Source organism: Bufo gargarizans, chromosome 3 (assembly GCF_014858855.1).
Source record: "Bufo gargarizans isolate SCDJY-AF-19 chromosome 3, ASM1485885v1, whole genome shotgun sequence".
NCBI classification, from domain to species: Eukaryota; Metazoa; Chordata; class Amphibia; order Anura; family Bufonidae; genus Bufo; species Bufo gargarizans.
In genome coordinates this window covers 401397695-401411694 of record NC_058082.1, presented here as the reverse complement: position 1 = coordinate 401411694, position 14000 = coordinate 401397695, and positions in this window count along the sequence as shown.

The following is a 14000-nucleotide window of genomic DNA, read 5'->3' as shown; positions in this document are numbered from 1 at the left end:
GGGTCGCCTCTGATATAGATGGACACTTTTATTACCACTACTCTGTAAGGCCAGCAATAAAAGGTCATAAAGGCTATACCAGGCCCAGCTCATCCTGTCCCTTAAGATAAGATCAGCTCGCTGTCAAGCCTGGCTGGAGCGTGACGTCATTCATTTCCAGGTCTGGTTTGAGGAGAGCTAATAGCCCCTTAATTAGCTCTGGGTGTAAAACCAGTCCACTTTCATATTTCATTTATGAATCAACTTATGCCCTTTCTGACACCAGATCCAGGCTCTACAGAGTATTGTGGTTAATTGGGTATCAAATATGACTAGAGGATGTGATTCCTTAGCTGACCTATGGGTGGTAGAAGAACTACAGGTCCCAGCATTACTGTGTGTGGTCTCATTCTGTAGGTAAATAAATAAGGATCGCAAATATGTATTCTGTATAAAAATATGCCGATGTATCAAGGAGATATGGGCTTAAGTATAATCCTCATTGTAGGAACTGAACTTTGATGGGGTCATAAAACACTTGGGGGCCAATCCCTAAGCTTCACAGTCACTCTGCTGCCATTGGCTGACAGGAGTAAGTCTCCTGCCCATGGGAGAGTTCATAAAAATCCATGCACAAGGACAGAGGAGAGAGACCCATGGAACATCACCAGACAATTAATTGGACATTGACGGCATATCCCTGTATCAGAAGAACTTTGAGGGTCTCCCCTGATACATACTGAAAAGGGGTTTGCAAGGATTCAAAAAGGACATATGAACGACCATCTGAAACCCTCCAGAGAAACTAAGTATTCTTTCATCTTTTTCCCTTTCATTTGAACTGTCGTGATTATTTATATTGTTATTATTATTCTGTAGTTTTATAGTCATTTTCATTAGACTTGTATGCACTGCTTTTTACAGCTTATTAAAGATTATAAAATCTAAGTGGCCAAGTCTTCCATATTCTAAGCTGCTGAACAACGTACCTTGCCTTTGAAGAGACGTTACCAGGTAGTTAGTTAAATTGCATTTAGGAATTGTAGCTGGGGGTGATTGACTGCGGTTGGTCAGTAAGTGATATCCACTGATCTGTGTGATAGTGAATGACCCGGATAGTCGGCTCGTGGACCGGGAACCCACGTGGTGGCAGTTACCGAAGTGTAGTGGGGGGTGTTAGCCGAGTGGTAATACCCCGGTCACGTGAGGTCTCTGTGTGTGCGCAGACTCCGTCACAGACCACTACGTCACAGCTGTGGGATCCGGAGCGGTCGGATCCATAGTTCGTGACATTTTTCTGGTGGCAGCTTACGGGATTCTGTATGCTTAGAATATTAGTGCATGAAGTTATGTCCATAACTCTGTACTAAAGGATTGAAAAAATTCTGGAAGACGAAGCACAGTGCATTAGTTTTGATAGAATAATAATTCACGACAGTACCCTCCCCTCTCTCTTGTTTTCTGTCCTATCTTTTATTTGGCAATAATGTCCGAATCCGTGAATTATGACGCCCTGAGCGTGGCTGATATCACAGCTCTGTGTGAGCACAAAGGCATCCAAGTATATGGGAAAAATAAGACTGTCCTTATCCAGGAGTTATGTGCACGGAGGAGTCAAGAGTCATCCCTGCAGGATTCAGAGAATGGAGGCGACTCTGGGGCCCCTGAGCCAGGTGACCCCTTCCAGAATGAGGATGATGAACTGGGAGGAGGACAGCCTGCTGGGGCTTGCAGTCCTCTAGCTGGACATAACTCTGTCTCTATGCCATCCCAAAATGGTCTGGACCAACTAATGCTCAGTAACCCGGACTTATATTTTCGGCTGCTGGAGGCACGTCGGGCAGAGCGCCAGGCTGAGCGCGAGGCTGCAGAACGGGAAGCTGTCCGCAGGCATGAACTGGACATGGCCCGAGTACAGCTTCAGGGGTCCGACCGGCATGCCACATCCACAGGCCCATCCCTGATGGTCAAGCCAAAACTGCCTGTGATGGAGTCTGAGAACTGTGACATTGATCTTTTCCTGCATGCTTTTGAAACCTCATGCCAGCAGTACCAGGTACCAGAGCCACAGTGGGCGGGACATCTAATGTCCGCACTGAAGGGCAAAGCTATGGAGGCCCTGGTCGGACTACCATTAGCAGAGCGTACCAGTTACGCGGTCATCAAAAAGGCTATTCTGGTCAAGTACCAGCTGACTCCAGAGACTTACCGTTTACGGTTCCGGTCCCTGCGGAGAGGGCCCGGAGATACTTTTATGGACCATCTGGGCAAGTTGCAGACCACCTTCCAACAGTGGTCTGATCCCCTCACAGAGGACACCAAGCAGTCCCTGGCGGATCTGATGGTCCGAGAACAGTTTGTCTCCAATTGCCCCACAGATGTGCAAAAATACGTATGTGAGCACAAGCCGAAGAGTGCGCGAGAGGCGGCCGAGCTAGCCGATGAATACGTCGCCATGCCCAGCACTCGGGCATTCAAAGACACTCTGTCCCGTCTGGGAGGAACCTCTTCATATGCTTCTTCCTCCCGGCCAGCTTTGTCGGTTCCTGTCCAGCGACCCTTTCACAGGCCTGCACAAAGACCGGAAGGAGTCAAGCCAGCACCGACAGACGTGCGCAAGTGCTATGCGTGCGGCAAGCCAGGACACCTCAGCCACTCGTGCCCGGAGAAGAAGACAGCACCCCCTGGCAAGCTTGCCCGCAACCCATCATCTGTGCTGTTAGTGAATGGAGCTGCAAGACACACCGCAGACAACCTACAGTCGGTTACTGTGGGCAACCGATGCACCACAGGCTTCCGCGATACAGGAGCCGAAGTCACACTAGTTCGGCCTGAACTAGTGGATGACGCAGACCTTATTCCCGGCAAAAGCCTCACCATCACAGGAGTTGGGGGGGTGAGCCCTAATGTTCCCCTAGCTTGTGTTTTCCTTGATTGGGGGGCTGGGAGTGGAGTAAGGGAGGTGGGAGTCTCTGCGGAGATCCCCACAAATGTTTTATTAGGCACTGACTTAGGACGATTGGTCTCGTGCTACGTGCCCCCTGGAAGCACACAGGACTCACCCGTCCCTATGGAGGTCCCTGGACATCCCGAGGTACTGTGCAAGGATGTTTGCGTAACATCAGATAACCTTGGGGATGGACCGCGGGAGGTGGGAGGTGGGGTGTGTGGGAGCAGTTCTCCTATGACAGGAGATGTAGAGGGGAGGCGGGTGTATGTACACAGGTAGCAAACATGTGTTTAACTGATTCAAGTTGTGCAAATGTTAAATGTGATGACATTATTGTGCCTGTGTTGCCCGTCACTTGCAGGGCTGCAAAAGCCGCAGCGGAACGCTCCATTGGGGAAGAGCAAGTGGAAGTGTCCCCTTCCACCGGTTCGGACCCCGTGGACTTAACCGCGACAAAGCCTCAGCCACTGTCCCTGTTCGCCACAGGACAGCTGGCTGGGACTTGTAGTGCCGCCTTTGAGCAGGCTCTGCGAGATGACCCTACCTTGGAGCAGCTAAGAGGGTTAGCTGCCAGCCCTCCCACTGAGGGAGACAAATACCGAGTGTGTTGGGACAATGGGAAACTGTATAAGGAGGACATCTCCCACAGTGACAGTAGGGTGGGGCCACTCAAGAGGCAGCTCATTGTACCTGTGCAGTTCAGGGAACAATTACTGCAAGTGGATCATGAGATCCCCTTAGCTGGTCACCTGGGAATAACCAAAACAAAGTCCCGGGTAATGCAGAATTTTTTCTGGCCTGGCCTCGGGGCAGATGTCGCCAAGTACTGCAGGTCCTGCGACACCTGTCAGCGAGTTGGCAAAGCAGGAGACCGTCACCGAGCTCCATTGAATCCCTTACCAATAATTGATGAACCCTTCAGGAGGGTGGCCGTGGACATCATTGGTCCCCTGGCCATCCCCAGCAGTTCGGGTAAACGGTTCATATTAACCCTGGTGGATTACGCGACGCGCTACCCGGAAGCAGTGGCGTTATCCTTCATTAGGGCGGACAAGGTTGCAGACGCCCTGCTGGGGATCTTCACGAGAGTGGGGTTCCCAGCTGAGCTTCTCAGCGACCAAGGACCTCAGTTCATGTCTGAACTAATGCAGGGGCTCTGTAGGAAAATACAGGTGAACCATATCGTAGCCAGCCCTTACCACCCACAAACAAACGGCCTCTGTGAGCGCTTCAACGGGACGTTGAAGCAGATGCTGAAGACGTTTGTGGAGGCGCAAGGGAAGGACTGGGAACGATATCTACCTCACCTGCTATTTGCCTACAGAGAGGTTCCCCAGGAGTCAACCGGGTTTTCGCCCTTCGAACTCCTGTATGGTCGACGAGTAAGAGGTCCCCTAGACCTAATCAGAGAGTCTTGGGAAGGCAAGGTTGCCGGAACTGAAGTCTCTGTAGTAGACTATGTCCTCAGGTTCCGAGACAAAATGGAGTCGCTGGTAGGTCTGGTACAGGAGAATATGGTGCAGGCCCAAAGCAAACAGAAGCAGTGGTATAACCACACTGCCCGAGAGATAATCTACCAGGAGGGGCAGAAGGTCTATGTCCTGCTGCCAATGCGGCAAAACAAACTGCAAGCTGCATGGGAAGGGCCGTACCCCATTGTCAAATGTCTGAGTAAGGTAAATTATGTGGTGGGCCTTGGAGAGGGAGGTAGGAGACAGAAGACGTTTCACGTCAACATGCTCAAGGAGCATCACGAGAGAACGCCACATGTTATGCCGGTTTGCAGCCTGCCCGAAAGGGAGGAGGCCGACCCCCTACTAGATCTGCTAGCTGACACTTGAGAGTTGGAGGTGGACTTAACCGTCAACCCTCAACTCTCGTCCCAGCAGAGATCTCAGCTCTTAGAAGTGTTGACGGCTCACTGTGACACTTTTACAGGGAAACCCGGGAGAACTCACCTTGCAGTCCATCATGTGGACACAGGTACACATGCTCCCACAAAGCAGTCCGCCTACCGTGTCTCACTGGAGGTCCAGGCAGACCTCAGGAGGGAGATCGAGGAGATGAAGCAGCTCGGGGTCATTCAGAAATCCCACAGCGCTTGGGCCTCACCGGTGGTTCTGGTCCCGAAGAAAGATCAGACAACCAGGTTCTGTGTGGATTATCGGAAACTGAATGCCATCACAACCTCGGATGCTTACCCCATGCCCAGGATTGATGAACTGTTAGATAAGTTGGCAGGAGCCAGCTACCTGACAATCATGGACCTGAGCAGGGGGTATTGGCAGATTCCCCTGACCTCGGAGGCTCAGGAGAAGTCGGCCTTCATCACCCCTTTCGGCTTATATGAATTTACTGTAATGCCGTTTGGGATGAAGAATGCGCCAGCCACCTTTCAAAGGCTTGTGAATGACTTGCTGGAAGGACTAGAAGAATGTGCTGTCGCCTATTTAGACGACATTGCCGTGTATAGCCCCACGTGGAAGGAGCATCTGGTGCACCTGTCGCAAGTACTGGACAAACTTGCTGCGGCTGGACTAACTGTTAAGCCTAGCAAGTGCCAGCTGGGCATGAATGAGGTCACTTACTTAGGCCACAGAGTAGGAGGAGACACACTGAGGCCTGAAATAGAGAAGGTGAAAGCCATTACGAGATGGCCAACACCTCTCACCAAGAAGCAGGTCATGTCTTTCTTGGGAACGGCCGGGTACTATAGGAAGTTCATCCCAAACTATAGCGCCCTGGCCAAGCCTCTGACAGACTTGATCAAGAAGAAGCTGCCCAGGATGGTGTCATGGACGCCGGAATGCGATCAACGCTTCCAGGCCCTGAAGGATGCACTAGCCAGTGCTCCTGTGCTTCAGGCCCCAGATTTCACTCGGACGTTTGTGGTCCACACGGAGGCTTCCGCCTTTGGTCTGGGTGCAGTCCTGAGTCAGGTGAACCAGGCCGGGGAGGAGCATCCTGTACTATACCTGAGCCGTAAGTTACTGGCCAGGGAGACCAGCTACTCCACAATAGAGAAGGAGTGTTTAGCTATTGTGTGGTCCCTGCAAAAGCTACAACACTACCTGTAAGGACGCAATTTCACAGTGATCACTGATCACAATCCCCTCAGCTGATTGGCATGTCTAGCAGGAGACAATGCGAAACTGCTGAGATGGAGCCTGATTTTGCAGCAGTACAACTTCACCGTGCAGCACAGAAAAGGTAGTTTACATGGAAATGCCGACGGGTTGTCGCGGCAGGGAGAATCGGCCGGAGATGGCTGGGTTGCTGTGGAATAGGCTTGTGGCCATTTCCCCAGGCAACCTTTTAAAAGAGGGAGGTGTGCCGGCATACATACATAATTCCTCTGGGTAGCCATCTTATATGCTTCTGGCCTATGTAAAAAACTGTGAACTCTCATCTTTCTGAAGCCTGGGTCGCCTCTGATATAGATGGACACTTTTATTACCACTACTCTGTAAGGCCAGCAATAAAAGGTCATAAAGGCTATACCAGGCCCAGCTTATCCTGTCCCTTAAGATAAGATCAGCTCGCTGTCAAGCCTGGCTGGAGCGTGACGTCATTCATTTCCAGGTCTGGTTTGAGGAGAGCTAATAGCCCCTTAATTAGCTCTGGGTGTAAAACCAGTCCACTTTCATATTTCATTTATGAATCAACTTATGCCCTTTCTGACACCAGATCCAGGCTCTACAGAGTATTGTGGTTAATTGGGTATCAAATATGACTAGAGGATGTGATTCCTTAGCTGACCTATGGGTGGTAGAAGAACTACAGGTCCCAGCATTACTGTGTGTGGTCTCATTCTGTAGGTAAATAAATAAGGATCGCAAATATGTATTCTGTATAAAAATATGCCGATGTATCAAGGAGATATGGGCTTAAGTATAATCCTCATTGTAGGAACTGAACTTTGATGGGGTCATAAAACACTTGGGGGCCAATCCCTAAGCTTCACAGTCACTCTGCTGCCATTGGCTGACAGGAGTAAGTCTCCTGCCCATGGGAGAGTTCATAAAAATCCATGCACAAGGACAGAGGAGAGAGACCCATGGAACATCACCAGACAATTAATTGGACATTGACGGCATATCCCTGTATCAGAAGAACTTTGAGGGTCTCCCCTGATACATACTGAAAAGGGGTTTGCAAGGATTCAAAAAGGACATATGAACGACCATCTGAAACCCTCCAGAGAAACTAAGTATTCTTTCATCTTTTTCCCTTTCATTTGAACTGTCGTGATTATTTATATTGTTATTATTATTCTGTAGTTTTATAGTCATTTTCATTAGATTTGTATGCACTGCTTTTTACCGCTTATTAAAGATTATAAAATCTAAGTAGCCAAGTCTTCCATATTCTAAGCTGCTGAACAACGTACCTTGCCTTCGAAGAGACGTTACCAGGTAGTTAGTTAAATTGCATTTAGGAATTGTAGCTGGGGGTGATTGACTGCGGTTGGTCAGTAAGTGATATCCGGTTCATCCACTGATCTGTGTGATAGTGAATTACCCGGATTGTCGGCTCGTGGACCGGGAACCCACGTGGTGGCAGTTACCGAAGTGTAGTGGGGGGTGTTAGCCGAGTGGTAATACCCCGGTCACGTGAGGTCTCTGTGTGTGCGCAGACTCCGTCACAGACCATTACGTCACAGCTGTGGGATCCGGAGCGATCGGATCCATAGTTCGTGACACCTCCCATAGAGGCAGACTATGCAGTTGCTATGGGGCCCGTGAGTTGAAGGGGCCTGGCCAGACTAAATGGCCCTGCCCCCTTTCTGACCTGATTACACTGCTCCCTTCAGAGGTCGCAATAACGCCTGTACAAGTGCCATAGATGCCTGTTCAGGCCATTTTACTCCCTGGAAAAAGACTTGTGTATTTTTACGCATGGTATTTTTCTAGTCAGGAGCACTGTATCAGAAGCTGCCAGTTCCGACACACATGAAGTCTGCCCCTCTCCCAAGAAGTCCCACCCCTCACGGACATCTCTCTTACCAGGAGCAGCTCTGAGTCTGGACTAAACACTACATTGTGGTTACAGGACCTGTGATAATGTCACAGTCATGTGATCAGCCATGTGTGGGAGGAGTTAGGGGAACACAGGCTCCTTGTAGGACTGTGCTGGTGGAGAATTCCTGGTGGAATCCACCAGCTGTGCTGGTGGAAGTTGTGTATAAAGCAGGGCTATGAAAAATAACAAGAGATAAGCAGCACTACAGATTCCAGCAATTGGACAAAATTGTATCTACCATTGATAAGAGAGGTGGTGCTCGCGGGTAGAGGGTCCCAGCATGTACCAATAAGGGTCCATTAACATGTCTGCAATTTCGTTCCGCAGAATTGCAGACCCATTCATTTCTATGGGGCAGCACAATGTGCTGCCCAGATCCGGAATTAAGAATGCGCACTTCCGGGTCCGAAATTCCGGTCCCCCAAAAATAATAGGCATTTTCTATTAAGTGCCGGCGATGTCCATGTTTTGCGGATCCACGGATCCGTGTATCCGCAAAAAAATACACACGGACGTGTGACTGGACCCTAATACGTAGAAATCTGCAGCACTCTTCCGTTTATGCAAAATCCAAATTAGTTTATTTTAAATCAGCAGCATAGTGACAGCAACGTTTCGACCATCTCTGGTCTTTATCAAGCACTGCTTGATAAAGACCAGAGATGGTCGAAATGTTGCTGTCACCACGCTGCAGATTTAAAATAAACAAATTTGGATTTTGCATAAACGGAAAAGTGCTGCGGATTTCTACGTATTATTAAAGCAGGACTATGTCAGTGTAACCAGTCTATTGTACAGTTTTCTGTGAGTAATTGTACAGTTCTATCTGTGTAATTGACATGTAGCAGAGCTGTGTGTGCAATGTGTATATAGTAAACTATCTGTGTAAGGGGCATGTGGTAGAGCTGTATGTAATATGTATATAGTAGTGTCAGGTTATATAGTAGTGTCAGGTGGGTACTGTGTATGGCAGCTTCAGGTGGGTGCTGTGTATGGCAGCGTCAGGTGGGTACTGTGTATGGCAGCGTCAGGTGGGTACTGTGTATGGCAGTGTCAGGTAGGCCCTGTGTATGGCAGCGTCAGGTGGGCGCAGTGTATGGCAGCAGTGGTCTTATGTTTAGTGTATGATGTTGGATAAATGTAAAATTGTCTACGTTTATTTCTGCATGTGAGACTAGCAATGGTTTCCCTGCAGAAAAATCAGCCACATAACGTTATGTGGGGCTATGCATTATATATGCAAATTGCCTCAAAATTCGTACTCCTCCTCGGCTAAAAATACTCCTCAAAATTGTTAAAAGGAGTATTTTTACTCTTCTGAAAAAAATATAGTGCGACCTCTGGCTCCCTTCCTCCTTGCCCCTGCAGCTGCCTGCCAAATCGTTTAGTCTGATTTACTCTGCTGCTTCTCCTGCATGATGTACCTGTCATCATTACCGTTTTAGCAGCAGCAGAGCCCTGTGAGTAAGAGGGGGCCCGGCAGGGTTAGCAGCGCTTTACTGCTCGAATCTCTTGACCACTGTGACCTGCAGAGCCTAGCCAGAAGGGTATCTCCAGCATCCCACAGACACAGCAGACAGTCCGCACATGTGCTGCAGGGTGGAAGGGAGGGGGACACAATGGGCCAGATTTATCATTAGCTCAGGTCAGAATAATGCTCGCCAGTTTTCTGAAAGTGGGCGTGTTTTCTTATGTAAACGAATCTCTAGACAGATTTACTATTGGGGCTATTTAAAAAGTCGCAAAAAAGTCCCAAAAAGTCACAATTTCACTCCAGTGAGGACCATGCTTATCTTCTGAGACTTTTTAATAGAACATGCGACTTTTTCATAAAAACTTGCGACTTTTGTAAAGCTGCTTACTGACGGATAAACTGCTACTGTCAAACCACATTTATTACAGTCTTAAAGGGCCGATCATAAATCTGACTTGGCTAAAACTGACTTTAGCCAGATGTGAAAGTGGAGTGAGCTGTCAGAGTCATGATAAATCTGGCCCAATGAGTTTACACTCGGTCATTAGTGTGTATGTATATAGAACACACAGATAACTATTCACTGCTTACCACACAGCAGCCCCCCATAGACATATGCTTCAAATTCTGAAGGGGGGGTTCAGTCCCTTCCCTTCATTGCCTAATTACTAATAGCCTATTTCTAAGAAGGCAATGGGAGGTAGGAGGTACTGAACCCCGCTCAGAATTTGAAGCATATATATATATATATATATATATATATATATATATTGTGGAGTTTTGCTCTGGTAGATAAGATAAGCGGGCGCAGTACAGAGGCAAAATACAAGTTCTTAACTCAAAACGTCAGTGTTTATTCACACTTGAGGCAATTGCACAAAACAGCATGTAACTTTGCAGTCTTGGTGTTAATTCACCCACAATGGAAAGTTCATATAACACAAGTCACCTTGCTAGCAGTTCTGCCTCCAGTAGTCTACAGCAGGCTTTCGGGGGCCTGTTTCCCCAGCATGCGACTCTCAGCCCTCCAGCACAGCACAAAGCCTCAGATCCCAAAAACAGAGACATCTCTGCTGAGCCCAGCTGCCTATTTAATGACAGCCAGGTGCTGCCAAAACCCAGAACGGCACAACTCTGGTCCGGTATTTAACCTCACCTGGCTGGAAACAGCTCAGCCGCACTTCCTGGGAGGAAAATACCTGCCTTGCCAGACACAACCCCTCACTATGTCGCACTATATATACAGTATATATATATATATATATATATATACACAGTACGGACCAAAAGTTTGGACACACCTTCTTATTCAAAGAGTTTTCTTTATTTTCATGACTATGGAAATTGTAGATTCACACTGAAGGCATCATAACTATGAATTAACACATGTGGAATTATATACATAACAAAAAAGTGTGAATTATGTCATATGAAATTATGTCATATTCTAGGTTCTTCAAAGAAGCCACCTTTTGCTTTGATTACTGCTTTGCACACTCTTCCCATTCTCTTGATGAGCTTCAAGAGGTAGTCACCTGAAATGGTTTTCACTTCACAGGTGTTCCCTGTCAGGTTTAATAAGTGGGATTTCTTGCCTTATAAATGGGGTTGGGACCATCAGTTGCGTTGTGGAGAAGTCAGGCTGATACACAGCTGATAGTCCTACTGAATAGACTGTTAGAATTTTTATTATGGCAAGAAAAAAGCAGCTAAGTAAAGAAAAACAAGTGGCCATCATTACTTTAAGAAATGAAGGTCAGTCAGTCCGAAAAATTGGGAAAACTTTGAAAGTGTCCCCAAGTGCAGTCACAAAAACCATCAAGTGCTACAAAGAAACTGGCTCACATGCGGACCGCCCCAGGAAAGGAAGACCAAGAGTCACCTCTGCTGCACCAGCCTCAGAAATCGCAGGTTAACAGCAGCTCAGATTAGAGACCAGATCAATGCCACACAGAGTTCTAGCAGCAGACACATCTCTAGAACAACTGTTAAGAGGAGACTGTGTGAATCAGGCCTTCATGGTAGAATATCTGCTAGGAAACCACTGCTCAGGACAGGCAACAAGCAGAAGAGACTTGTTTGGGCTAAAGAACACAAGGAATGGACATTAGACCAGTGGAAATCTGTGCTTTGGTCTGATGAGTCAAAATTTGAGATCTTTGGTTTCAACCACCGTGTCTTTGTACGATGCAGAAAAGGTGAACGGATGGACTCTACATGCCTGGTTCCCACCATGAAGCATGGAGGAGGAGGTGTGATGGTGTGGGGGTGCTTTGCTGGTGACACTGTTGGGTATTTATTCAAAATTGAAGGCATACTGAACCAGCATGGCTACCACAGCATCTTGCAGCGGCATGCTATTCCATCCGGTTTGCGTTTAGTTGGACCATCATTTATTTTTCAACAGGACAATGACCCCAAACACACCTCCAGGCTGTGTAAGGGCTATTTGACCATGAAGGAGAGTGATGGGGTGCTGCGCCAGATGACCTGGCCTCCACAGTCACCGGACCTGAACCCAATCGAGATGGTTTGGGGTGCGCTGGACTGCAGAGTGAAGGCAAAAGGGCCAACAAGTGCTAAGCATCTCTGGGAACTCCTTCAAGACTTTTGGAAGACCATTTCAGGTGACTACCTCTTGAAGCTCATCAAGAGAATGCCAAGAGTGTGCAAAGCAGTAATCAAAGCAAAAGGTGGCTACTTTGAAGAACCTAGAATAAGACATATTTTCAGTTGTTTCACACTTTTTTGTTATGTATATAATTCCACATGTGTTAATTCATAGTTTTGATCCCTTCAGTGTGAATCTACAATTTTCATAGTCATGAAAATAAAGAAAACTCTTTGAATGAGAAGGTGTGTCCAAACTTTTGGTCTGTACTGTATATACGCACACACATACATTATGTATTGTAAGACCTCTTCTTGCTCTGCTACGTAGATGTGTAGTGCAGTGATGGCACAGGCTCAAAAGTTGAGTCTGTGCCATCAGCTGTTGGGGTCAACTATACATTGCTGAATCTAGCAGGACTGGAGTTAGCGCCAGTTCTGCCATCTTAACCCCTTAGATGCTTCATGCGAACATAAACACAACGCACATAAAATGTACCCATATTGTTCTTATGCACATGGCCATAGCCGTTTTTGCGGTCCGCATTCTGCACCTGACCCGCCAAAAATGAGGATTTGATGCGGACAAAAAGACATTCGTGTGCAAGAGGTTAGTAGGTTAGTGTAATAATTTAACATTTTTTTAGGGCAGGCCCAATTCTGAGTTTTGCTATGGGCCCCGTGATTTCTATATACACCCCTGATCAAGGCATTCATGTTCTAAACCTGAGCACCACCTGTATGACCAGTCATATAAATGCAAAACACGAGCTGCAGTGGAGTACACACCTCAAAAACCACTAAAGATCTGAGGCTCCTCCTGCTTCCTCTTCTGCTGCGGTCTCGGCCTCCCCCCCCCCTCCCCTCTGGAGTGACAGTGGCCAGTGGCGTAGCGTGGGTTGCCAGCACCCGGGGCAAGCCAAAAATTGCGCCCCCCCCCGCGCCTACCCCAGACACGCCACTTTTAACAGATACTGTAGTAGATCACTAGCAGTCCTATGTAACACCTCAGATAACACAGAGATAACTCTCTGAGTACAGATAATGTAATAGATGGGTGTGAGGCCCCAGAATTCAGGACACAGTGTGACCTGAAGTCTGGGGCCAGAATGCGGCAGTGTGGGCCAAATTCTCAATCTTCTCCCCCAACCCTACCATGAAACAGATATGTGGATGGACATTATTATTACAGTAGAATACCGCACCATACCTGTTACATCCAGTGACGTCTCCTGTGATGTAGACTCTCCTCGACGTCTTCATTCAGAGATAAGACCACCATGATAACTTCTTTCAGCCGCTTCTCGTCTCTGCAGAGTTTCACAGAATTTTTTTTAGGTTCCTCACTTTACTATCATGCTCTCCTTCCTGGTATCTCAACACTGTCATCCTGCTGCCCCCCAATACTAAGCTAGAGCCAGACAGATAGTCCCCCATTCCCCATAATATTATTCCCCCTGTATATTATAATGGCCCCCTCTTTATTATTAATGTACTGGCCCCCTCTTTAATAACAAAGAGGGGGCCATTATATTAGCAAAGAGGGGGTCATTACATTAATAATAAAGAGGGGGTCATTACATTAATAATAAAGAGGGGGTCATTATATTAATAATAAAGAGGGGGTCATTACATTAATAATAAAGAGGGGGCCATTATATTAGCAAAGAGGGGGTCATTACATTAATAATAAAGAAGGGGCCATTACATTAATAATAAAGAGGGGGCCATTACATTAATAATAAAGAGGGGGCCAATACATTAATAATAAAGAGGGGGTCATTACATTAATAATAAAGAGGGGGTCATTATATTAATAATAAAGAGGGGGCCATTATATTAATAATAAAGAGGGGGCCATTACATTAATAATAAAGAGGGGGCCATTACATTAATAATAAAGAGGGGGCCATTACATTAATAATAAAGAGGGGGCCATTATATTAATAATAAAGAGGGGGCCAT